At 47.9% G+C, this 25646-nt stretch overlaps 1 protein-coding gene across 2 annotated transcripts in view; it reads right to left on the minus strand.

The window, feature by feature from the left end:
- The window catches only part of CEP135 (centrosomal protein 135), a 99963-nt gene extending 97977 nt beyond the window's left edge, over positions 1-1986 (minus strand). For both annotated transcript variants that reach the window (XM_073608410.1, XM_073608412.1), the window contains exon 1: positions 1738-1986. The gene's annotated coding sequence lies outside the window, so the exon portion shown is untranslated. The remainder of the gene's footprint in view (positions 1-1737) is intronic.
- Positions 1987-25646: the final 23660 nt, after the last annotated feature.

Raw genomic sequence — 25646 nt, forward strand, 5'->3', positions numbered from 1 at the left:
AGAGAGAGAGAGAGAGAGGGGGGGGACACCGCGGAGAGAGAGAGAGAGAGAGAGGGGGGGGACACCGCGGAGAGAGAGAGAGAGAGAGAGGGGGGGGACACCGCGGAGAGAGAGAGGGGGGGGACACCGCGGAGAGAGAGAGGGGGGGGACACCGCGGAGAGAGAGAGGGGGGGGGACACCGCGGAGAGAGAGAGGGGGGGGACACCGCGGAGAGAGAGAGGGGGGGGACACCGCGGAGAGAGAGAGGGGGGGGACACCGCGGAGAGAGAGAGGGGGGGGGACACCGCAGAGAGAGAGGGGGGGACACCGCGGAGAGAGAGGGGGGGGGACACCGCGGAGAGAGAGAGGGGGGGGACACCGCGGAGAGAGAGAGGGGGGGGACACCGCGGAGAGAGAGAGGGGGGGGGACACCGCGGAGAGAGAGAGGGGGGGGACACCGCGGAGAGAGAGAGGGGGGGGACACCGCGGAGAGAGAGAGGGGGGGGGACACCGCGGAGAGAGAGAGGGGGGGGACACCGCGGAGAGAGAGAGGGGGGGGACACCGCGGATGAGAGAGAGGGGGGGGGACACCGCGGAGAGAGAGAGGGGGGGGACACCGCGGAGAGAGAGAGGGGGGGGGACACCGCGGAGAGAGAGAGGGGGGGGACACCGCGGAGAGAGAGAGGGGGGGGGACACCGCGGAGAGAGAGAGGGGGGGGACACCGCGGAGAGAGAGAGGGGGGGGACACCGCGGAGAGAGAGAGGGGGGGGGGACACCGCGGAGAGAGAGAGGGGGGGGACACCGCGGAGAGAGAGAGGGGGGGGGACACCGCGGAGAGAGAGAGGGGGGGGGACACCGCGGAGAGAGAGAGGGGGGGACACCGCGGAGAGAGAGAGGGGGGGACACCGCGGAGAGAGAGAGGGGGGGACACCGCGGAGAGAGAGAGGGGGGGACACCGCGGAGAGAGAGAGGGGGGGACACCGCGGAGAGAGAGAGGGGGGGGACACCGCGGAGAGAGAGAGGGGGGGACACCGCGGAGGAGAGAGAGAGGGGGGGGACACCGCGGAGAGAGAGGGGGGGGGACACCGCGGAGAGAGAGGGGGGGGGACACCGCGGAGAGAGAGGGGGGGGGACACCGCGGAGAGAGAGGGGGGGGACACCGCGGAGAGAGAGGGGGGGGGACACCGCGGAGAGAGAGGGGGGGGGGACACCGCGGAGAGAGAGGGGGGGGGACACGCGGAGAGAGGGGGGGGACACCGCGGAGAGGAGGGGGACACCGCGGAGAGAGAGGGGGGGGGGGACCACCGCGGAGAGACACCGCGGAGAGAGAGGGGGGGGACACCGCAGAGAGAGAGAGAGAGAGAGAGAGAGAGAGAGAGAGAGAGGGGGACACCGCGGAGAGAGAGAGAGAGAGGGGGGGGACACCGCGGAGAGAGAGAGAGAGAGGGGGGGGACACCGCGGAGAGAGAGAGAGAGAGAGGGGGGACACCGCGGAGAGAGAGAGGGGGGGACACCGCGGAGAGAGAGGGGGGACACCGCGGAGAGAGAGGGGGGACACCGCGGAGAGAGAGAGGGGGGGACACCGCAGAGAGAGAGAGGGGGGGACACCGCGGAGAGAGAGAGGGGGGGACACCGCGGAGAGAGAGAGGGGGGGACACCGCGGAGAGAGAGAGGGGGGGACACCGCGGAGAGAGAGAGAGGACTCCAGGAGGGAGGACACCCGGGGTCACAGCTGAGGGTACAGCCAGGCACTTACACAGCAGGCAGGGGAGAGTCCAGCCCGTCACAGCGCTCCCGTCTTCCTCCCAGTGTCCGGAGAGGGGTTGCTAGGAGACATGCTCAGGAAGCTGGCACTGGTCAGAGGACACAGCGGCGGGCGGAGGAGCGGTTCGAAAATGGCGCGCAGGAAGCCCGGTCTGGGCCGAGGAAGCGCACAACCTGTCACCCATAGCGACGCTCCTCCGTCCGCCCCTTCCAGCCATTACCGTGCCAGACACCCCCAATCACGAGCTCCAATTGTGACAGTAGGGCGGGTGAAGGCTACCGCTCCGCCCACCATAGACACGCCTCCGGTGAACTCTGGGACTTGAACTAGTAGTGAGCTGTCATTGGTCAGAGCGGTACCTGTCGGCACCAATCTGCTGCCAAGGAAGTGAGCGGAGGGGGGCTGTCAGCACAACCAGTGCTGCTGTGCTACACAGGAAACGGCTGACAGAGCCCATTCACATAGATGTACAGCCAACCAATCAAAGGGGAGGGGTACCCTGCGGCCTGCCCAACCCATAATCGTTCAGAAGAATGAGTGGCAGTAAAGGATGATTGGTCAGTGTGTGAGCTGTGCCCAGTGTGTCTTCATATTAGGCAACCCGCCATCTTGCTACACCCCGCACTCGTCCACAATAAGGATACACTGAGGAGGGGGCAAGCGGACATCTTGTTACACCCACCGGAGTTTTGCATTTTACACGTATTTTTAACAGTAAACAGAGTTTATATAGTGAAGTACAGTGTTTACAACTCCGTCTGACTGTTTAGATGTTGAATTTTAAAAGCAGCGGTTTTCTGTCCGATTAGCAAACCTGTGAGATCAGCAGGTTTGTCGCTGCTTTTAAAATTCAACATCTAAACAGTCAGATCGCGTTCTAGGTACTGTATTTCATCCAGTTTATTGTTTTAAACAAGTGTAAAATGCAAAACTCCAGTGGGTGTAACAAGATGTCCGCTTGCCCCCTTCTCAGTGTATCCTTACTGTGGAGGAGTGCAGGGTGCAGCAAGATGGCAATGAAACGTCACTTCCGTTACACATTCTGACGGGTCGCCTAATCTGATGAAACACCGGCCTGTCATCATACAACTTACCCAATGTTAATGTCCCTGGGAGCAGATGTTTTGTCCAGATTAGGCAACCCGTCAGATTTTGTAACGGAAGTGCATAGCTCCCAACTGTCCCTGATTTGGAGGGACTGTCCCTAATTTGGAACAATGTCCCTCTGTCCCTCATTCCTCCTCATTTGTCCCTCATTTTGGTCTGATCTATATAGCTGTATATAAAATGCATTTTTTATCTATCAAAAAGTGTTTCCCAGTGCTTAACCTTTCATCTGATTTCTAAATTGCTGCATTTGTAAATTCCAAAAGCCAATATAAAGGAATAGTAGTTGTAAAAAAAAAGCACTTGTGGATTTAACCAATCTTGTTTTTTTGTACGATTCTCCTTTAAGGGGGCGTATTAAGGGGTGTGTCCTATGCCTGCATACTTTTGCTGATAGGTGTCCCTCATTCCCATCTCAAAAAGTTGGGAGGTATGGAAGTGACGTTCCGTCACGGCCATCTTGATACACTCCGCACTCGTTGGCGGTAAGCCTACAGTCAGAGGGTTCCAAGCAGACATCTTTTTACACCCACCACAGTCTTGCATTTCACACTTATTGTTACCACTAAACTAACTGAGCTTATATAGTTCAGTTCAACATCAAAAAAGTCAGACGGATTTCAAAATCCTCTTTCCTGACTCCAACATGGCAGCATACTAGCGATAAAGCTCCGCCTCTCGACCACTCCCTCAGGACCAGTGAATAGCATAAAAAAAGGACTGGGTAATATATGATAAAAGAATATACTAATGTGCAAACCAGTACCTAATTAATAGTGAGTAACTGCCAACACGAAATATGTTTCCACACAGTGATAAACATTTATTCAGTTTTCTAAAAAAAGGACTAGTAGCTGTCAGGGTTCAAGCCTCTCCCAGTGTAAAGTCCCAGCGCTTGGGCTGCTAAATGCGCTGAAAAGCATGGGAACCCCTTCTGTGGGTCTTGATGGGGTCCTGCAGTGTTTCCTCATTAGGAACAAAATCTGCCATCATGTAAAAGTGTCTGTGGTCTGAGGCTTGGGGAGGTAGGGGCAGCTAGTTCATTCCTTTTCCTTTTTTGGTTCCTTGCACCATACAGGGCTGCCTATCCCTTTTATTCTTTCTGTCTCCTCATATGTGTTCTCCCTTACCTTGCTTGGTTTCTCTTTTGAGTGCCTCCCATGTCTCCATTTTTGTTAGTGTTCTGTTCCCCTCTTGTTTGCCCATGGGGGATCTAGACCATGCTATCTGGGGCATCCCAGGCCTCCCTATAGGGAAGGAATGGCCGCCCAGTGCTGTTTTTCTTTGGCCAGGGCGCCCTTGATGACATCACCAGGCCATGACGGTCAATGGGAGTTCCGACCACCATCTTGCTTATGGGCAAAAGCTCCCTCTTGCCAGCATGAGCTCTCTTATTTATATTAATTTATTTCCTTTTAAAAAAAAAAAAAAAAAAACTTTTTTTTATTTTGTTTTTTATGAATGCATATTTTATTTGTTCTCCTCTCTCTTTCATGTCAAAAGCTCTTCTCTCTCTACTGCTATTTTCCTTTCAGGTTATCCTCATTTCAGCTGGCCCTCCTATTTGTCCTGAAGCCACGAGTCAGTCACTGCTTATGCAAAAAGGCCCCTTAAATTCAAAGGTGAGGGACCACTGTGTTGGTAAGTTTTCAGGATTGCTTTGAGTTTTTTCAGCCCCCCATGCTCATGTTCTCAAAGATCAAGAGCCAGGGAAAGGCGGACGATCTTAGGAAAAGCGTAGCCCTAGATGCCGCACCCACTCAAGGGAAAAAGTTCCAAGGAAAACGTCTTATTGCCTCTTCCCCAGAGCAACGCCAGCACCACAGCAAGAGTCCTGCAGGGCCTGTGGCGCAGCGCCTGTACCCAATAGGTTGGTGAGTAAAGACTGCCTAGAGGAGTTTGCAGTTAACAGGTAACACCAAATGTCTATTATTTATGGTGCAAGATTCTATTTTGAACTCACTTCAATTATCATGGCCAGGCAGCCCCCTCCTAGTTGCTACTAGAAGAGCAACCTGGCACCTTGGCATGTGGTGCTCAACCACTTAGTTCTGGCGAGTGAACAGTCTGCAGATAATAGTAGCTCCTCTTCATCAGAGGAAGACGTGGAGCTGCTTGGTTTTAGATTTTTCCTTTGTGGAACAGTGTATCCAGGTGGCCATGCAGGCCGTTACATGGTTAAAGAGACAAACTCATATTTACCCTTTCTTCAAAATGGCAATCCCTTCTCCGTATGGAAGATATTTAATCAGAGCGATGGAAAAGTCCAGAGAGAGTTTCTCATTTGATTGTTTTTACAAGTTTTATCCCTGTCAGAGACCGGGTATAGCATCACTGAAATCCACTGCTCCTCCTCCAGACCATTTCTCTCCCACAGAGCTGCCAAATCCACTGCAAAAGTGGGTGGGCTGCTATAATACTTTTTTTCACAAGAAAGGGCTGCTACAGTACTTACAGACATTTTAGACTCGGGGTCCTCGTCTTGGTCCTATTCACAGGAAAGATTGCATGTTTTCATTCGCAGGGGACGGGGCTAGCATCCAGTTGCAAGTTGGAAGAGGTTGAACCTTTTTGGCCCTCTTAAAGTTGGGAGTTGCATATAGGACAAGGGGTCACGAGCCCCGGTCAGCAGCGGCGGCGGCACACTCTACCAGAGCTGTTGCAGCCTCATAGGCAGCACATTCGAGAACATCTATGGTGTCCATCTGTAGAGAGGTATCATGGTCATCCCAGCATACCTACTCAAACTTTACAGAGTAGACCCGGGTGTCTTGTCATCAATGGACTTTGTAGGAAGGACTATTCAGTCCTCTGTCCCATCCCAATTAGAAGATTAGTTTGGCAAGTAGAACCCACCCTGTCACCTAGTTATTTATCACTAGTATGCTGCCATGTTGGCGTCAGGAAAACTGAAAATTGTATCAAATACTTACCGTAATTTTCCTTTCCTGACGCCAAACCATGGCAGCATACAGACCCACGCTGTATGTTTTAGTATGTAGCTTGTTACAAAGAATGGGGGGCGGCTAACTAGTCCTTTTTTTATGCTATTCACTGGTCCTGAGGGAGTGGTCAAAAGGCAGAGCTCTATCACTAGTATGCTGCCATGGTTTGGCTACAGGAAAGAAAAATTACGGTAAGTATTTGATACAATTTTCCGTTATTTCACTATATAAGCTCAGTTTACTGGTAAAAATAAGTGTGAAATGCAAGACTCTGGTGGGTGTAAAAAGATGTCCGCTTGCCACCTTCTTACCATAGGCTTACTGCGGACAAGTGCAGGGTGTATCAAGATGGCTGTAACAGAACATAACTTCCATTACAAAATCTGATGGGTCACCTAATCTGACGAAACAGGAAGTGACAGAGTGACATCACTTCCTTCTCCATAAAGTAGGATAGGTCAGGGACTTAGGCTCGATTCACATCTATGCATGTTGCTTTTTGCTGTGCATTTTGCATTTTTGTAACTGCGTTTTTACAGCGATTTGTGTGTTTTTTTTTCCCTACATTCACTGTATATAGCTGATTGCCGGCCGCCGTGTTCTTAACAACCGATGAGTCACCTGCTGTCAGCAGGCTTCCCCGCTGACAGCTAAATTTAGAAAAAAAAATTTGCCACGAAGAAAAAATGCGTGGGGTCCCTCCTCCCCAAATGGATTGGAAGGGACACACCCATGCCAAATCTTAAAAAAATGGCATGGGGTCCCCCCCAAAATCCATACCAGACCCTTATCCGAGCATGCAGCCCGGTAGGTCAGGAAAGGGAGGGGACGAGCAAGCGCCTCCCCCCTAATGAACCATACCAGGCCGCATGGCCTCAACATGGGAGGGTGGGTGCTTTGAGGCAGGGGGGCTCTGCACCCCCTCACCCCAAAGCACCTTGTCCCCATGTTGATGGGGACAAGGGCCTCTTCCTGACAACCCTGGCTGGTGCTTGTCAGGGTCTTCGGGGAGGGTCTTATCGGAATCTGGAAGCCCCCTATAACAAGGGGACCCCCTGATCCCGCCCCCCGAATGGGAATGGGTATCGGGTACATCGTACCCCTACCCATTCACCAAAAAAGCAGTGAAATGTTAAAAAAAAAAACAAGAACCCCAGGCCCTGATGGGTTCCTGGGAGATTGGTATAAAATGTACATTGCGGACTTGGCCCCGCGCCTCCAAAAGCTGTATGCCCTCAGCTTGGAGATAGGGAGTCTTCCCGACTCCATGTCCCAAGCCCATATAGTGCTGATACAGAAACCGGGGAAGGATGCCTCATACTGCTCTGCATATAGACCGATATCCCTTTTAAATTACGATTTAAATTTGTAGATATGGGGAGAGACTGTAATGAGGCATAGGGCTTCTCATAGTCGTCATCTTCTATGTCCTGGTGTATCATCACTGGGGTCATTTGGTCGACTGTTTTGCCTAGGAATTTCTTTACACACGGGATAACACAACATACTATAATAACTAGAAAGATCTAGTATTAATAACTAGTATTACAGTACCTATTCGAGCCAAGGTCTTCTGCCAACCACTCAACCACCCAAACCATTAGTCCCATGGCTGATCTATACCTGAATTCTTCTTTAGCTCTACTGATAGGCTTACAAACTTTTTTTTTTATGGCCAGGGTGACTTTACCATTTGGACCGGTGTTGTCAGGGATGTATGTACAGCATGTCCCTGTACCTTCTATCATTTTACAAACACCCCCCTTCTCCGCTAAAATTATGTCCAAGGCCATCCTATTCTGAAATGTCATGTTAGATGTGGGTGCTAATTGGTCAGCAATCCCCTGTAGGGCATCTCTGGTGTAATTTACACACCTCTGCTGGTTGTAATATATGTAATTTATCCAGTCTACATTTTTGTTGACAGTGATTATGGGAATCGGAGACTCAAAACCTGCCTTTACTTGGTCTCGGGCTTTAAACTCATCAGAGACCCCCCTTGGGACCCCTATGGCATCTATATACACATGTGGGTCAAAACGTCCCTCAGGAGCACTTCTCTTAGTGATAGCCACCTGTTGGGCCCTCACCAGATTTAACAGAAAAAGGATATGTAGCACTGTCATTATGGTGTAGGCTGGGACTTGTCTTCAGGGGTTGGAATCTTCTTGCAGTGAGAAGAGTGTTTTCTTATAAACTTTTTTTAGTACCCAGTCTCCGAGCAGCAACTCGTAGGTTCCTGTGTCAGAATCTGGGTCTGAAATGGAAGAAAACACTTGTGCATGGATATGGGTTAATTCACGAGACAATGCGGTCACATACTTAGTCAACACATCATACTGCAGTTATCACTGTTGTGGAAAATAACAACCAAGTCTAGGAGCTAAATTAAACAAAATCTCATAAGAGGGGTAGGGGAGTGTTCTCCCCTTGGTGTGTATCTGATGCTGAACAGGGCAATGGGCAGGCTGTCCGGCCAATGCATACCAGACTCTTGGGCCATTTTTAACATTCAAGTCTTTAATGTGTCATTCATTCTTTCCACCTTACCGCTACTCTGAGGGTGGTAGGCTGTGTGAAACTACTAAGGCATACTCAAATCGTCCACTCTTTGGCATTTGGATGTGGTCAATTTGTATCCGCTGGAAAGGATACAAGGGCTTTCTCTGTGCGTCCCGGGTTACACTTTGCACGAATGGTGCTTGACCTACAGAAGTTGCTAGTCAGTGGAATGATTCCTGAAGCTACATTCATAAGAGTCTTTGTTGATGAGGGAATTCATAAGAGTCTTTGACAGATGGGCAACTCCATGTGCCTATTGTACCACATCCGAGTACATATTCCTGGGTAAGCAAGGTTTCTTGTTGCACTCGAATAGTCCATCCTTGAGGGTTGCTCCCCTCCGCTTCCAGCTTTCCTTCTTATCCAGGCTTGCTGCTTCTTGTAGTTCTTTCAGATAAACTCTGTCCACTGGGAGAGTCTGTAGGGCAAGCACGGGGTGGTCTTCTTCTACCACTCTACTTTCTACTTCTCGTGTTCCTTCAAGTTCAGTTTGCCGTGTGCTTTTACTTTCAGAATAGCCACTTGGGTTGGGAGAAGTAAGGCGTCTATCAGGTCTTTGATAGCTGAACTGTGTTTCACAGGTGTTCCTGCAGCTGTCAGGAATCCTCTGGCCTTCCAGATAACACCAAAGTCATGGGCAAAGCTGAAAGCATATCTTGAGTCTGTATGAATGTTGGCTCTTTTTCCCTCTGCCAGTTTACATGCTATAGTGAGTGCTTGCAGCTCTGTCTCCTGTGCAGACATCCCCGGTGGTAGGGCTTGAGCTGGTAGAACCGTGTTAGGTCTGGATTCTGCAGGGGGATTTTACTCACAGTGGGGAGATGTGTGGTTTCCAGCCGCATTAATTCAAAACTGTCATAGGGTGACGAGTCAGGACTGTTGGCTCCTCCTCTATTTCCCCCCTCGGGAAGTGGAAAAAGGGTTCTAGGTTTGACAACGTAATAGAGTAATGTTGTCCGGTAGAAGGAGGGAGCATTGGAGTCTCAAATGTCTGTCAATGGACATATGTTTCGGCTGGATCTGGATGAGTATGGCAGCAATGTCATGGGGAGCAAGCATAATGAGGAAGTCCAAAGTTTTTGTCAAGCAAGGCTTGTGCAGCAAGGACAACTGGCAGACACGATGGACCCCCTCTTGCTACTGCATCCAGCCGACAGGAATAACATCCTATGGGGCGTAAGCAGTGTCCGTGTGATTTCGTGAGTACACCTGCAGCATGTCCCAGACGTTCGGATACAAAGAGCTTGAACGTTTTTGCATGGAGGTGTACAGGGTATCAGGGCTCCATTTGACACAAGGGCCGTGACATGCTTTGAAATAGCTGCAGATTGGGCTAACTTTAGAGGGTATTGTGGTTTCCGGGGCAGGGGAGCTCCAAGTTTCAACTGTACCATGACTGGTGGCACCTTTAAGTGTCCTACATCCTCAGCTCCGGTGGACCATAGCAGAAGTATCCTTAATGCCCAGTGAAGAAGAGACCGTAACAGATCCATCTTCAGAGAAGACAATGGAAGTCTGAACAGTACATCTGCTCCCAAGCGATTGAGTGGACAGGTAGAAGAGACAACGAATCGAGCCAGATGGCCTGGGTACTTTCCAACTTGTAGGGGGCGGGTCAACGGGTTCATTCTGGGAGTTCCATCTATGTCCACACAAGATATATCAATATCGGAAAGGTAGGAGCGGTCAGGTAAATCCTCTTCTCTAATCACGCTTCTGGCTGCATCTGTGTAGCTTAGGAAAGTGGTTGGATGTCCCTCAATGGGTAGGGTCACCCTCGCTGATGGGCCTTCTGAGTTCCTTGAAGAGGTTGCCATGACAGGGGTTAGTGACACAGGCTTGCCCAATTCCTGGCGTAGGAGATCCAGGTGTTCCGAGGTGGGACGTCCAGGGTTTTGATATTGTTGCTGCACGCGGTACTCCGGTCGGGCCATGGTGAGGCCTTTTTGGAATGACTCCTTAAGGCCTGCCACGAAGGCTGAAGACAGCATCAGGCTGTGTGCCATATTATGGATGATGAATCCCAAATCTGAAAAAAACTTGTGACAGTCTGGTGTAAAAAATTTTTACTGACTCCGTTTTGTCTTGAGTAACATCTTGGATACCTGTAGCTTGATCAGCCAGTCTGCCCCCCCACCCGCTCGCGCAGCTACTCACAGAATTTCACACCAGATTTGAAGGTATTGTCATCGACAATCCCTGCATCACGGAGACTTTTCTCTATGATGGGCCAGTAAGTGTCTCCAGCTTTTATTTCACATAAACTGACTAAATCTTTCCATGCTGCTTGGATCTGGGCCAACCTATGGTTAAAGGGCATGGGTTGTAAACCCACACCTGGCCTTGTCATTTCTATGGGGGGCCCGGGACTCCACCTGTGGGAGCGGTGGCATATGCTACTAGGCTGGGCATGTCAGGAGTTAGGGTCGGTAGGGAAGGCATGTAGAAGGTACCATCCACTCATATGACTAAGTAGATAGGGGTTACAGGGCCTGTAAGCCTTCCGGTGCTCTGACCAGGTGTACCAAGATGGCCGCCGGAAGAGGTCATAGGGAGTCTTCCGGCATCTTAACTGGGTGTACTAAGATGGCCGCGGAAGAGGTGTGTTGGGCTGTGGGCGGAAGTATGGGCAGCAACAGGGCATATAATGGCAGGCTGGGCTCTGTAGAGTGACAGGTATTACAGTCATCATAGGGCGGTTCATTCTTATCAATGCATTGATGATACATATATATCAGTCAGTTTTGTACCTCCTGCTATCCATTGTTCTCTGTGAGTGGCCTTTGCTACATTTAAAGTAATCAAAACATTCTCAGCCCTTTCTTTCATTAACACCTGCATATTTCTTCATAACATTTATTCTAAACATATATTCCCTTTTGTACTGCTTCTCTGTCCAACTACTGTTTTTCTCAACTGCATAATTAATATTCTGGCATACTAGAATAATAACTAAATCAACCCGGTCCTGTATATCCCACACATGTAAACATCACATTTTATCTTAGTAATTTCACAGCCTGTCAACAGTCAATATCCCTACAGACAGTCCCATACAGGAATCCGAAGGGAGGGGTGTTGTGGAAAATTTTATATTAATGTGTTGTCATAAGTCTTCCAGTGTGTGTTCAACCACAGCCCGCTCTAAAGAGCTGACTGGGGCAGATCGACGCTGGCTGAGACCTGTTAGGTAGTGGAAAACTTCCTGGTGTTTGGAGAGAGGTGTTTGCGGAGAGAGGGCATGTCCGCCAGCAAAAGGGCCCCTGTGCAATGCACAGAACGATCGTCTGGTGGGGATGCGTTCACTCTGCAAAGATATTATCGGTTTAGAGGTGTTTTGCTCTTGTCACCCCTGGTATGCCTGATCAACATGTTTGGGGTGCCATGACGTACACCTGCAGATAATCTCCCATGCATGAGGAACTTTAGTCATCGTCATTTAGTATATTGTATCATGTCCTGTAGTAATTGGTTGTTTTGTGTTCTGTTGTTAAATCCTTATATGGTCACTTACATCCTGTGAGGTCATAAGCTTTGTAAGAGGTGTGTTTGGCTGTTGGAAGCCCAACCCTCAAGCTTTGGGACTTGCTATTGATATGCTAATAAAGTGGCTCACTCAGACAGCTGAGACAGGCTGGCTAGCAGTGTGGTCTTGGAGCTGGAACGATGAGGTTGTCTTTTGTCTAGCTGTATGGATGGGGCACACACCAGAGGATGGATACGATCAAAAGATGGTATTATATCATTAGACGAAATTGTTATTATGATTAGAAACAGGAGATTTGGCTGTGTGCTTTGCGTACAACCAAATTTCGCTGACAGCATGGCGAGCCAGAACGTAGGAGTGAACAGAACCTCCTTCAGAATCGGATCATTAGAATGTGCTGGGGAGGGTCTGCTTCGCAAAAAGAACAAATTTTCATCTTTTGAAATAATGCTGGAAGTTTGATCGTATGTCTGGTGTGTGCCTGAGTGTGTGTGTGCCTGTGTGTGTGATTTGTATCTCGAATCTTTGTGTAAGGAGACTGTGTGTGTGTGCCTGTGTGTGCGACTGATGCTGTGTAACAAGTTTGTAATGCATATGAGAAATATAAATGTATGAATTGATATTATTTGCAGCCTGCAATGTGTGTGTGTGTGTGGCTGAGTAGTTTTGTAAGTAGCTGAACCTGTTTGTAAAGATGCCATGAGTTTAGTGAAGGGGCAGGCATTGTTGTTTTTGTATTAAAAGGGGCTACGCCCTGGGAGAAGGTAACTCTAATGTTCTGAACAGACATACAAGCATTCACTGTCTGTATCTCTCAATGTCTTCTTCCTGTGAAAACTCATGTGAACTGAGTTTGAGTGTATGTTTCAGCCATATAATCGTGGGTTATGTGGCTTGGTTGTTTCATTGGATAGCATGTGTTCCTAAGTTGTGTTTTTTTTGTAACTTTAACACTTTTAAATGTTTGTCTAAGGGTTCATTTAGTATCTCAAATGTGTAATTTTGTGGGGAGAAATTTTTGGTTTTGGCAGGAAAATGGTTTTTGTCTGCTACTTCCTTTTGTTCTCTTGTTGTTGTTGTCTACCATGTGACTACGGTCGGCCATTTTCTTTTCCTTTGTGTGTGTGAACTTTGAAATGTTTATCCATCTTGGTCAGTTTTGGCGGAAAAATGCGCCATTTTGTTGGGGTCTGGCCTTTGTTGTGGTCACCATGTGCATCGGCGGCCATTTTGAAGACCTGTGAGCCTCCTATAGGGGAAGCTGCTACATTGTGTATTCCTTTGTGTGTGCAAAGCCATGTGCTTTAAGCTACAATCTGGCTTCTAGGCACCATTTTGTGAATTCTATTTTTGTACTGTTTACATACTTTTTAAGGAAACTATTGCGTTTTCTGTATTGAATATTGGTTTTAAGTTGAAATGCCTGTCGCATATCCAAGTGCCCATGCATTGTTGGGACATCACAATAGGAGCTGTTTACACCCTGTGGGGGTCTCAGGTTTCTAGGTAATAGCATGGGGGAGTTCTAACTCTCAGAGTCAAATAGAATGTATTGTTTAAGACGTTTTATTTCATGTCTTATGTAATTTTGTGACTTGTCATTTGTTAATGTCGGCCATTTTTCTGTAGTCCTGGTTTCATTCACCATTTTGCCGTGGACCGATTTTCGATTGCTGCAACTGCCTTTTTGTTTCTGCTGATTTTAGTCTCGAGCGAAATATCTCTGGGTTTGTACTGAATTCCATTTCCAGTAGAATCATTTAGGTTTTTATACCAGTTGTTTTAAAGAAGTTTATGTTTCTAGTGAAGAAATCTCGATTTTGGCGGGATCAACAACTAAATTTCATGTGTTAATGGCACCATTTTGTTTGTGGCTGCAGTGGAAGGGAAAAGAACTCCTTCAGCCATCTTTTTGCAGGAGTTTCAGTTTTTGGCTTTTGTTACACTGTTGTGTGGTATTTCGGTCAAAACTTGTGGTTTTCCTAGGGGATATGTGAGTCGAGGGGGATTCCCTCCTATTTGCAATATGGGGGCTTATTCCACCCACTCCTGGACAAAAGTTTTTATTTGTTGTTAGCCATAGAATTTTCTAATGTCTTGATAGACAAAATTTGAGGCTTCCCCTCCCCCTCCCTCTTCCTACTCAGGTGTGCAACAGGAAGTTGGTGGGAGGGGCTTGGCGTCTTTTGACTTGTGTTTGGAAAGACAAAATTATTTTTATTTTTACATTATATTAAGGTTTATACTGTAATACAGTTTTGGGTAGAGAGCAAACAGGAGGCATCCAAGTTATTGTTGTAACATCTAGGTACAGAGAGAAGCCATAAGATTGTTTTGAATAGTGGAGGATTTCATGGTGTTTTTGTAGTTGGCGGACGAACACGTTTAGAAGGCTGTATATCGTGAGACTGGTCGGGCCGTGTATAATAGTCGGAATTCCAGTTCGCGATTGTATTAGCATAAACGTGAGGAGTAGTACGCTAACAGCCCCGCTCAGGCCGTGTATTATAATCGGAATGCGGGGGTCGATTATGGTGATAAAGGCGCAAACCATAATCGCTCCGAAAATAAAGCGCAGGGTTCTCTGGACGCAGAGTTCGCCAAAAAAAGCGATTTGAATCATCATGGGCAATAGGTCGTCCATGCACCCCAGTCAGACTGCTACATAATACATGAAATCTGAGTTCTGAGGAAAAGGCCATTAAACCCCAGAAAGATTGACATAGGTGGTCCAAGGATACTATTTTGGGTATCCCACTGAAGTTGATGTAGCGTGACTGTGGCTTCAGAAATCTGTAATGTTGAGTGAGTTGATGGATGCGTAGTACACATTTGTGTGATTAAAAATACACAGGCCTGTTTTTGAACTTTGTGTGGCTGGTCCATGCAAAGATTTTGAAATGCTCTCGTGCCTTTCAAATTGTATTCTTTTTTTTATCGCTAAAAGAGTGAAGGCAGCATTCCATCTGGTCGTTTTTGTTTTTTTTTCATTTTTCATTTTTGGGAACTATGAAATATCTCCCCCACATTTGTACCTAAATGTTTGTCTTTGTTTCAATGTTTGTATGTGGTAACAAGATGTTTGAACCTCCCGTGACAGCCCTCTTGCGTGTCGCGGCTGTTGTATTTTAGGAAAAAAAAAAAAAGTGAAAGTAAGATTTACAGAGGGTTTAGTTATTATCGGTTTTGTGGAATGTCAGTGACAATTTACCAATGTACATGAATGTTGTATTGTTTACCATTCTTTGAAGGATAGAGTAATAACTTTTGTTTATAAGTATCTTTTCAGGTCCAAAGAGTTTCTGGAAGTATGTGTACAGGTGTATAAGAAGGTAAAAGTGTCATAGGCTAGTTCACTGTTTTATTCTGCACCATTCTAATCCCTGCATGTCTTCCTCCAGTTTGTAATGAGGAGGGAAGAAAAGGGGGGATGAGAGTGGTGAGAATAACACATTTTCAAACCAACAATACTAACCGCTCTAATTCCAACCAAGTTTGTGCCAAGACTGTCTTCCTTTGATGGAATTTGAATCTGCAAGCAGCAGTCTGGTGAAAGAGGCTCCCATCCCAGATGCTAAGAACCTTTTTGTCACTGGTTCCAGGTATTACACCCCGGATGGTAAGCCACGCACAGGTTATGCAGTGACCACAGTCCCGATGTCTGGGTTATTGTCATATGAGGTTTGTTTGAAGGTCAACCAAAAACAGAATTGTACTTTCCTCATTAGCTGTCACCTACATTCTCAGCTGATGGGGCGGGTGCAATCACTGTAACATGAACTTCAAAAGGTCCACCACAGGGTTCACGAGTCCATCCTGGACCCTGACACAATAACCAGTTTACATTCTTTCCAATCAGGTGACTGGGTCATTGTAAAGAAGCTTGAGGGATGAGACCACGCCAGACACTGCAAGAAGCGGATCAACCTCAAAAGAGCCATGATGAGGTGCTCCTGTTGCCTGATTGGACGCGTGACCAGAGCCCGAGCAGATGACCACATCTTCCCTGATGAGATGCCCCGAAGCACGACCCACGTACAAGACACAGAGGATCCCAGACCGACCGGCGACTACTACAGCTCACCACGTCATCTCCAACAGAGTCTACATGTCAAGCCGTGTTTTACTTTTTATGGACTAAGAAGATCAGGATTCATCGAGGGACACATGGGATCATATGACAAGAGGAGGGACTGTTGTGGAAAATTTTATATTAATGTGTTGTCATAAGTCTCCCAGTGTGTGTTCAACCACAGCCCGCTCTAAAAAGCTGACTGGGGCAGATCAACGCTGGCTGAGACCTGTTAGGTAGTGGAAATCTTCCTGGTGTTTGGAGAGAGGTGTTTGCGGAGAGAGGGCATGTCCGCCAGCAAAAGGGCCCCTGTGCAATGCACAGAACGATCGTCTGGTGGGGATGCGTTCACTCTGCAAAGACATTATCGGTTTAGAGGTGTTTTGCTCTTGTCACCCCTGGTATGCCTGATCAACATGTTTGGGGTGCCATGACGTACACCTGCAGATAATCTCCCATGCATGAGGAACTTTAGTCATCGTCATTTAGTATATTGTATCATGTCCTGTAGTAATTGGTTGTTTTGTGTTCTGTTGTTAAATCCTTATATGGTCACTTACATCCTGTGAGGTCATAAGCTTTGTAAGAGGCGTGTTTGGCTGTTGGAAGCCCAACCCTCAATCTTTGGGACTTGCTATTGATATGCTAATAAAGTGGCTCACTCAGACAGCTGAGACATGCTGGCTAGCAGTGTGGTCTTGGAGCTGGAACGATGAGGTTGTCTTTTGTCTAGCTGTATGGATGGGGCACACACCAGAGGATGGATACGATCAAAAGGTGAGATGGTATTATATCATTAGACGAAATTGTTATTATGATTAGAAACAGGAGATTTGGCTGTGTGCTTTGCGTACAACCAAATTTCGCTGACAGGGGGCATCTCACTCCTTTTCAGTGAAACGCAAGGGTGGGGTGGGGGGATAGCTGCAAAGCTGCAGACAGGCTTGTTTCATGCTTAGGATGATTTCTCAACTCATATGCATTGCCTGATATAATTCTTATTTGCTAGAACCATCAGTGATATGCATTATAAAAAAACTTTTGACAGGCTCAAAACTAAAGCTTCATCATATTTGCATATTTTCAAAAAGAATCCAATATTGCACACATTATACCAGGCTTCTGCAGTTTTCAGTAGACCATTGTCAGATAACATACCTCGTTTTTCCTTCAGTATTTTCCGCCATTCCTCAGGCTGCAGTCTACCCCCTGGAGGAATGGTGATGCTACAGATCTTTGCCAATCTTTTTGTTTCCTTTACATAATTCCCCCTCTCTCTCTCTGTGACTAAGTCACATACGAGTTTCCCTTTCTCTGGCTTTACCATTTTCTGCCCCATTATTTTCTGTCTTGATGACTGGGATATTTATGTGTCTGCTCAGGATTTTAGACGGGTCACGAGGTTGCCTTGGATTCTGAAAGGGTCTGGCAATTCCTCTATTCGTCACCTGGTACCGGTTCAGACTATATCCCAATCTCAAGTTAACAAGGACAAAACAGATAGTAAGACAAAGAAAGGTTTTGTCTACAATGCTCAACTGCCACCTGGGTCGTCCCTGATGCGTCTTCCCAAAACGTAGACTCAGTCACGGTTCTGCCCGTCAGAGACGGCCACAGAATACGGGTCGGGTAGTGCGTGACCACTCACTTCCCTCAACAAGACATTTAACAGACAGATAAGTACAGCAGTTAATATATAACAATGAGATCCTCAACCTTTCACTTTCCTCTGTTTTCTTCTAAATCTCCCACTTGTTCAAGACACCTTATCGGTTCCTGTCCACTAGCAATCTTTGTAATCCCAACTTTTCCTTGTTTTACCCTCCTTCAATTACTTTGACCAGTCCTCAGTTCCCTTCAAAAATGATAAACATCAATCCACAAACACAATTATGACATGACATTTGCATGAATTGTAATAGATGTGTATGTTTGAATTATAACAACCACACAGCCACGCTACCTGTGTCCCTGACGCCCCCTTCTGGGTGACGTGCTACACCGCACCATCACCTTTCCCAAAGGAGTTTATCCACGTCCCTGACGCCCCCTGTCCCTGACGCCCCCTTCTGGGTGAAGTGCTACACCGCACTAACACCTTTCCGAAGGAGTTTATCCACGTTCCTGACGCCCCCTGTCGCCCCCTTCTGGGTGAAGTGCTACACCGCACTAACACCTTTCTGAAGGAGTTTATCCACGTCAGCTGGGACCCAGCTGTGTGTCAATCTCTTTCAACATCATGCATCATGTATCACAGACCCATACAACACAATCACAGAATCAAACAACACAATGACAGAATCATACAACACAACAACACAATGTTCTTACAGGCTGCAGATAATCAGAATACAGGTTCATATAATGGACCTCGGGCAAGTATTACCTGTCTTTTGGTGACCTTCAGCAGCCGACACGGACACAGAGACGGACCCACACGGGAACGGGATATACTAGCAAGATATGAATGTGATATCTTACCGTATTTTCAGAGGTGATCAGTCTCTGTCCCGCCCGTGGTGGTTCCTTCTCAGTGGCCTCTTGGTCGGCTGTTCCTCCGGTTCGCAACCCGAGGGCCCCACGTTGGGTGCCAAGCTGTTTTGGATCCCAGACAAATGTCTGACCGAGTTATCTGCACCTGGTCTAATTCAAATGGCCATGCATGCATGTTTAGAAGAAACACACTGACACACACTGTTCAAAGTGAAACTTCCTTTATTCTCCTGGGCGTATTTAGCCTCTTTATAGTAAAAGATGAATGATTGTTTGCAAAGGCTTTATCACACTCTGGTTGTGTTGTCATCTGTGGATTGGAGGACTTCTTATCTTAAGGGTCTCTTAGACAGATCTGTCTGGGGCTCTCCAGTCTCTTCAGAGACATCAGCTTTCTGCTGATGCCAGGCTTCAGCTTTCTGCTGATGTGATGAGGCTTATGGACTCTTAGACTCACTCTGCTGGGAGGGGGATATTTTCTAGTTACCTCATTTGAGTAAGGAGATTCAGCATTTATATGTACATAATAGAAAATAGTCATTTAATCAGAGTATTAAACAATCCATAACACTCTATCTTTACCTCGTCCTCTACAACAGCAGCCGGTCCATAATGAGATCAACCTGAGCCAACCCCGGGATGTCCAACCAAGGAGTCCAAATATTTTCAAACTTTCTCACACTATCCCTGTGTTGATATATATACTTCTCTAATCTAATAGTGTCACCCATTTGTTGTAACCACTCTCTCACTGGGGGTGGTTCTTCTGATTTCCAGTGCCTCAGTATAAGCTTTCTGGCCTGAAATAGAGCCCTGGTTATCCCTAACCTAGAGGGGTCCTCCTCTGAGACCTCATCCATGATACCTAGTAGGCAGAGTTTGGGGTGGGCTTTCAGCTGTACACGGAAGACACTGTTAATAGTATCCAGTACCTTCTCCCAATAGGTGTGTAACTTGGGACACCTCCACAACATGTGGATCAGGTCACCATGGTCTCTCTTGCATCTACTACATATGGGATCCTCTCCTACCCCCATTAATGCCAGCCTAGCTGGAGTGTAGTGTACTCGAAGAATAATGTAAAGTTGGGACAACCTCTGGGCCACATTGAGGGAGCACATGGGAATCGCCAAAAGCGTCTCCTCCCACTGGTCCTCCACTGTCCTTCCTGTTTTCCAGTTGAACGGAGAACCCAACAGGGTTGTCCTCTATGCCCCGCCCTCTGCTCCCTGATGGTTGAGCTCCTGGCTGTTGCACTGAGGTCCTACGACGCTGTCAGGGGGGGTGTGGGTCGGATCCCTGGAGGAGAAGCTAGCACTTTATGCCGACGACACTATCCTCTTCCTCCGGAACCCTGGCCCCTCCCTTTGGGCGGCATTGGAGCTCCTCTCTAGATTTTCTGAGATGTCAGGACTCAGGGTGAACTGGGATAAATCCCAGATCCTACCAGTGGACCCTGGTGCTGTGCAGGTGGCAGGTCCGATACTTCCACTACCATGGGTTGAGAGAATTAAGCACCTAGGAATCCATATTTCCCCCAGGGTCCGGGATTTCCGCAGGCTAAATCTCCTCCCTTTCCTACAAATTTTCCAAAACTGGTTGAAAGCATGGGCCAACCTCCCCCTGACACTAATTGGGAGAATCAACTTAATAAAAATTAAATTACCCCCCTCCCTACTGTATGTAGTGCGCTCTTCCCCAGTCTGGATCCCTAAATCGATTTTTAAGCGGTTCAATTCTCACATCACAAGTTTTATATGGGGCTCCCGCCCACCCAGATTTCGGTTATCTATTCTCCAAAGGCCGTGGACCCATGGGGGCCTGGCGTGCCCTGATTTTTTTCTCTATTTTCTTGCAGCAATGCTTACCCACACCCACAATTGGCTTATATTGGACGCCTTCAATGCAGCAGTAGCCCTAGAAGCTGCTATAATGGGTAACTATGAGGCACTGCGGAACACCCTATTTTGAGATGCCAAGGCCCCCCACTCCCACACTACCTCGATGGAAACTGTGCTTAGAGTGAGTGGTACCAGCTATGGATCTCCTGGGTCTGTGGGTCACGAACTAGTAACTTTATCCTGGTACATATTAGCAGCAAGCTACGGGAGGTTTCTACTTAGTTTAGTATGGTTGTTGAAATGTTGTAAATGTTGCATGTCTGTTTCTCATTGTTTTGTACCCACTCGAGCCGGGGTATGCCCAGAGGCTCTGTTATGTAACACTAACCTTCTTTTGAAACAAATAAACTGCATTTCTAAAAAAAAAAAAAAAAAAAACACGAGCATGTTTTTGACAAGTCCTTTATTAAAAGAATAGCTCCGAGCCATCTTCTCCCGCGCCGCTGTCTTCTTCCTCACCGCCGGTTACCCGCTAAAAACAGGACCTCTTGTCCTGAGGCTGTCTTCCTCCGTTGTGACGTCCCCTGCTTTGTTTTTTTAATAAAGGACTTGTCAAAAACCGGCTCTTGTTTTTTTTTTTTACATTTCACTGCCGATACCCATTTACATGGGGGGGGCGGGATCTGGGGGTCCCCTTGTTAAAGGGGGCTTCCAGATTCTGATAAGCCCCCGCCCACAGACCACCGACAACCACCGGCCAGGAAGAGGCCCTTGTCCCCATCAACATGGGGGCAAGGTGCTTTGGGGTGGGGAGGCACCTGGGGTGAGGGAAAGCGGCCTGGTATGGTTAAAGGGGGGGGCGCTCGCTCATCCCCCCCCCTTTTGCAGACGTATCGGGCTGCATGCTCGGATAAGGGTCTGGTATGGATTTTGGGGGGGACCCCAGGCCATTTTTTTTTTAATTCTGGCATGGGGGTGTCTCCTCCTAATCCATACCAGACCTAAGGTTCAGTTTTTTTTGTGAATTTTTTTAGCCAGCAATTTTTAAAATTTTTTTTTACATTTAGCTGTCAGTGGGGAAGTCCGCTGACAGCTGATGACTCATCGGTTGTTAAGGACAGGGCGGCCGGCTTCAAGGCCCGCTCCTTAGCAACTAGCTATATACAGTATATACTTACCTTAGCGTTATAAGTAAACGTTCACATGGTGATATTGCCACCCTGCAATTGGTATCCTGTCTTAACAAGTCAGGGGTTAAGATGTCAAGCAGAAAGTCAAATCTGGTAAAGAAAATATGAAAATTGTTTAAAAAAAAAATGTAGAAAATACAAAGCTAACCATAATTCAGGGAATATAGATTTGGGACTAGTGGGGGCGGGAATACGGGTTAGGGATTTGGGACTACCAGAACTGGGATTAGGGTTAAGGTTAGGGATTTGGGACTAGTGGAGGCGGGATTAGGGTTAGGGATTTGGGACTAGTGGGGGCGGGCTTAGGGTTAGGTATTTGGGACTAGTCTCAATAGGATGGGGTATTATCATGTTGCCATGCTCATCCGTGTGTAATTTTTGAACTTTAATGGGTGCTCTCTCAAGTCCTGATAGAGCAACACAAATTGTCCTCTTGAGGAGTGCGTTTGTAGGATGGGATGGATCCAATAGCGACGTTCCTGTCTCTGTTTCAGGATGATCCCAAAACATTAGCACAAAAAGCAACAGCATTTCATTCTTCCAGATGAAATGATTGAACACCTTCAAAGCTAGGTAGCCTCGAAGTCCTGCAGAGATTCCACATCCCAAAAAGACTTAATCAGTGATATCGGCATCAGGGGCTTCAAAGCTGGTAATCCAGGACTGATTTCTATAAAAGTCAAATGGTCCACGGAGTCTGTGGACAGATGTGTTCTATGATTAGTAACAAAACCTCCTGCAGCACTGAATGCCCGTTCTGAAAGCACGCTGGATGCAGGACAGCCCAACAACTCAATAGCATACTGGGCAAGTTCTTGCCAGTGGTCTATTCTCATCTCCCAGTAAGTCAGTGGATCGTTAGCGGGAAAGCTCTCCATCTCTGTTTTGGCCCCAAGGTAATCGTCCACCATGTGACGTAGACGCTGCCGATGGGATGTGGAAGCTGACAGCCCTGGGCAGCGAGGACTAAAAAAATTCCGAAATGCCTCACTTAGGCGGACGCCTTCTCCAACGCTCCTCTCTCGACCAACAGAAGACTCAAAACTACATTTTCCACGACACTGTAACCTACTGGAGTCAGGAAAAACATTCAATAAAATCCTCTTTAACATGTCCTCAAGAGATTTTATCTTCTGTACTCTCTGTGGGGACGGGCTGAGTTCTGAGACCTTTCCATTAGAACGGTGGTCAAGGAGGGTTGCCAACCAGTAATCATCCTCCTTTATGCCATGTATTCTTGGGTCCTTTCGCAGGCTTTGAAGCATGAGGTTGCCCATGCGCCTCAAATTTGCTGAGGCTTGAGAAGCAGACTCCTCAGGGTCACTCAGGGTGACAGCATCTGGAACTTCCTCCTCCTAGCCATGTACTACTCCCCAGGGTCTTGAGGGTCCTGGGGTTGGAAAGCCATTGCTTACAGATTGACACATGTCCTCCTCTTCTTCGAAGCCTATGAAAGTGCCAGAATCCTCCTCCTCCCCTTTTCCCCTCTCTCCTCCTGTGTGTTCTGTGACACAGGAATTATGGTGTATGGATAAAGTGGGCGTTGAGAGGAAACAAAGTCCTCCTCTTCCTCCTGCTGCTCTGCCTCCAGTGCCCTGTCCATAATGCCACGCAGAGCCTGCTCCAGCAGGAACACAACAGGGATTGTGTCACTGATGCATGCACTGTCACTGATCACCATCCTTGTGGCCTCAAATGGTGATAATACAGTACATGCATCCTTAATAATCAGCCATTGGCATGGGGAAAAAAAAGCTGAGGTGGCCTGAGCCTGTCGTCATGCCGTACTGGCACAGGTACTCGTTGACGGCCCTCTGCTGCATGCATAGCCACTGTAGCATTGCCAACGTTGAGTTCAACCCGGTGGACATGTCACAAATCAGGCGGTTTACGGGCAGTTGGAATTCCCGCTGAATTTCAGCCAACTGAGCACTGGCTGTGTATGACCACCTCAAACGGCTACAGACTCTTCTGGCCTGCTTTAGTACATCTTGCAACCCTAGGTACGTACTTAGGAAATGCTGCACCACCAAATTGAGGACATGTGCCAGGCATGGCACGTGTCAACTTTCCCTGTCTGAGGGCGGACAGGACGTTTGAGCCATTATCGCACACTACTATTCCTGGCTCCAGCTGGTGTGGTGTGAACCACTTCTCTGGGCCTGTCTCTGCAGAGCTGCAAGAATCTCTGCTCCGGTGTGGTCCCTGTCCCCTAAACACACCAGCTGAAGCACTGCATGGCACCTTTTAGCCTGACTCTTTGAACGCTTAGGGGGTACCTAATGTTCATAGGACAATTCTGCAGAGGAGGACATGGAGGTGGTGAAGGAGGAGGGGGTAGAGCTCACAGGTCTGGCATCATCACCACCAGCTGTATGGAGATGTGGGGGCACAACAAGCAGCAGCACCAAGCCCTGTCCTGCATCCTTTTCAGTTGCAAGCAGCGTTACTTAGTGTGCTGTGAACAAAATATATAATTCCTGCCCATACTTGCTAGACTACATGTCAGCAGTAAGGTGGATTTTACGGCTGACTGCCTTGCCCAACGATGCCAGAACATTCCCTTCCATGTGATGGTAGAGAGATGGAATGGCCTTACGTGAAAAATAGTAGCAACTGGGAACCTGCCATTGTGGTACAGCACATTGTGCGAATCCAAGGAATGGGGCAGAATCCACTAGGCTGAAAGGAAGAAGTTGGAGCGCCAACAGCTTTGACAGGCTTGCATTCAGACGCTGGGCTTGTGGGTGGCAGGGACTGTATCTTTTTTTTTTCCGCTGCAGCAGATGGGGCAGATTAATTTGCCAGCTACAGTCTACAGCTGGTGGTGTGCTGCTGGCAGATATGCTGCTAGGACCTAGGACACCCTGTGCTATACCATCATCCTTGTCAGTGTAGGCTGCTGAAAGGTAATGACTTGGTATCGCAGGGGCAGACTGAAGTAAGGAGGAGGAGGGACAGATTTGTGCCCCTTTTGTGTGGCTTTTAGGTGCTCTTGCCAAGGGGCTGAATGTTTAAATGTCTTGTTAAGCATGTGGTACCCAAACGGTTGGTATTTTTGTCATGTTTGATGTGCCCGAGACACAGTTTGCAGATAGCAACAGTGCGAACTGTTGCAGATGTGCTGAAAAAGGCCCAGACAGCTGAGCTTTGGGGAGGGGGCCGGGAGATAACAGCTGCAGAATGTGATGTAATAGGGTGGCTGCTCTCTACTCTTTCTTGATGTCGGCCTCCTTGGGGTTGTGCCGCCTAACTTTGAGTTTCCTCCTTTGCTCTATCTGGCACCCAAGTCGCATCAGTGACCTCATCATCATCATCTCCTCCATCTTCATCATTACCACTTGAGACAACTTGGCAATACGCTGTGGCTTGGGGAACAGGAATGCCAGTTTGTCTACCAGTGTTCCTCTCTCTCTCTCTTAGCTCATGTTCCTGTCATCCTCAACCTTAGAACCAACATCTGAATCCAGTAATGGCTGGGCATCATCAAGGAGCAAGTGGCTGATGCTGTGGTCAAATTACTCAGCTGACTCCTCAATGACTGGTGTTGGGGCTATGGCAGGAATAGATGTGGACAAAGAGGCAGGTTTATCCACTCTGGCAACTGCAGGGGACTGCACCCTTGTCTCTGCTTGCGTGACAGAGGATAGGGAAGGTTTAGTAAGCCAGTCCACCACCTCTTCTGCATGCTGTGGCTGGATAGCACGGGCAAACTCACTAAACAGAGGAAATGATGCTCTGCCTGAGGACTGACCACCACGTCCACCTTTGCCTGTGGACACATTTGTTGCTAGCCCCCTTACAGTGCCAAGGGAACGTCTGCCTCTCCTTGTTGCTCTCCCAGACATTATTGGGAGGGAGGGGGCAGTGCTTATAAGCAAATGTACAGAAGAAGTTGAAACTTTAATTTGAGTCCTCACACTACAAAGACACACTCCACGGATACACTATAATATACTGCAATATAATACAGTGGCGCACAGAACTATACGGCGCTAAACTGGCAGTAACACACACAGAACTATATGGCGTTAAACTGGCAGTAATGCACGCAAAACGATATGGCATTAAACTGTCAATAACGCACACAGAAAAAATTGCCTTAAACTGGCAGTAATGCACACAGAATTAAATGGCGTTAAATTGGCAGTAACCCAATCAAATAGTGTTCAACCATCACTACACGCTATCTGAACTGTCCCT

The sequence above is a fragment of the Aquarana catesbeiana genome, linkage group LG01 (genome assembly GCF_042186555.1).
Source record: "Aquarana catesbeiana isolate 2022-GZ linkage group LG01, ASM4218655v1, whole genome shotgun sequence".
NCBI lineage: Eukaryota > Metazoa > Chordata > Amphibia > Anura > Ranidae > Aquarana > Aquarana catesbeiana.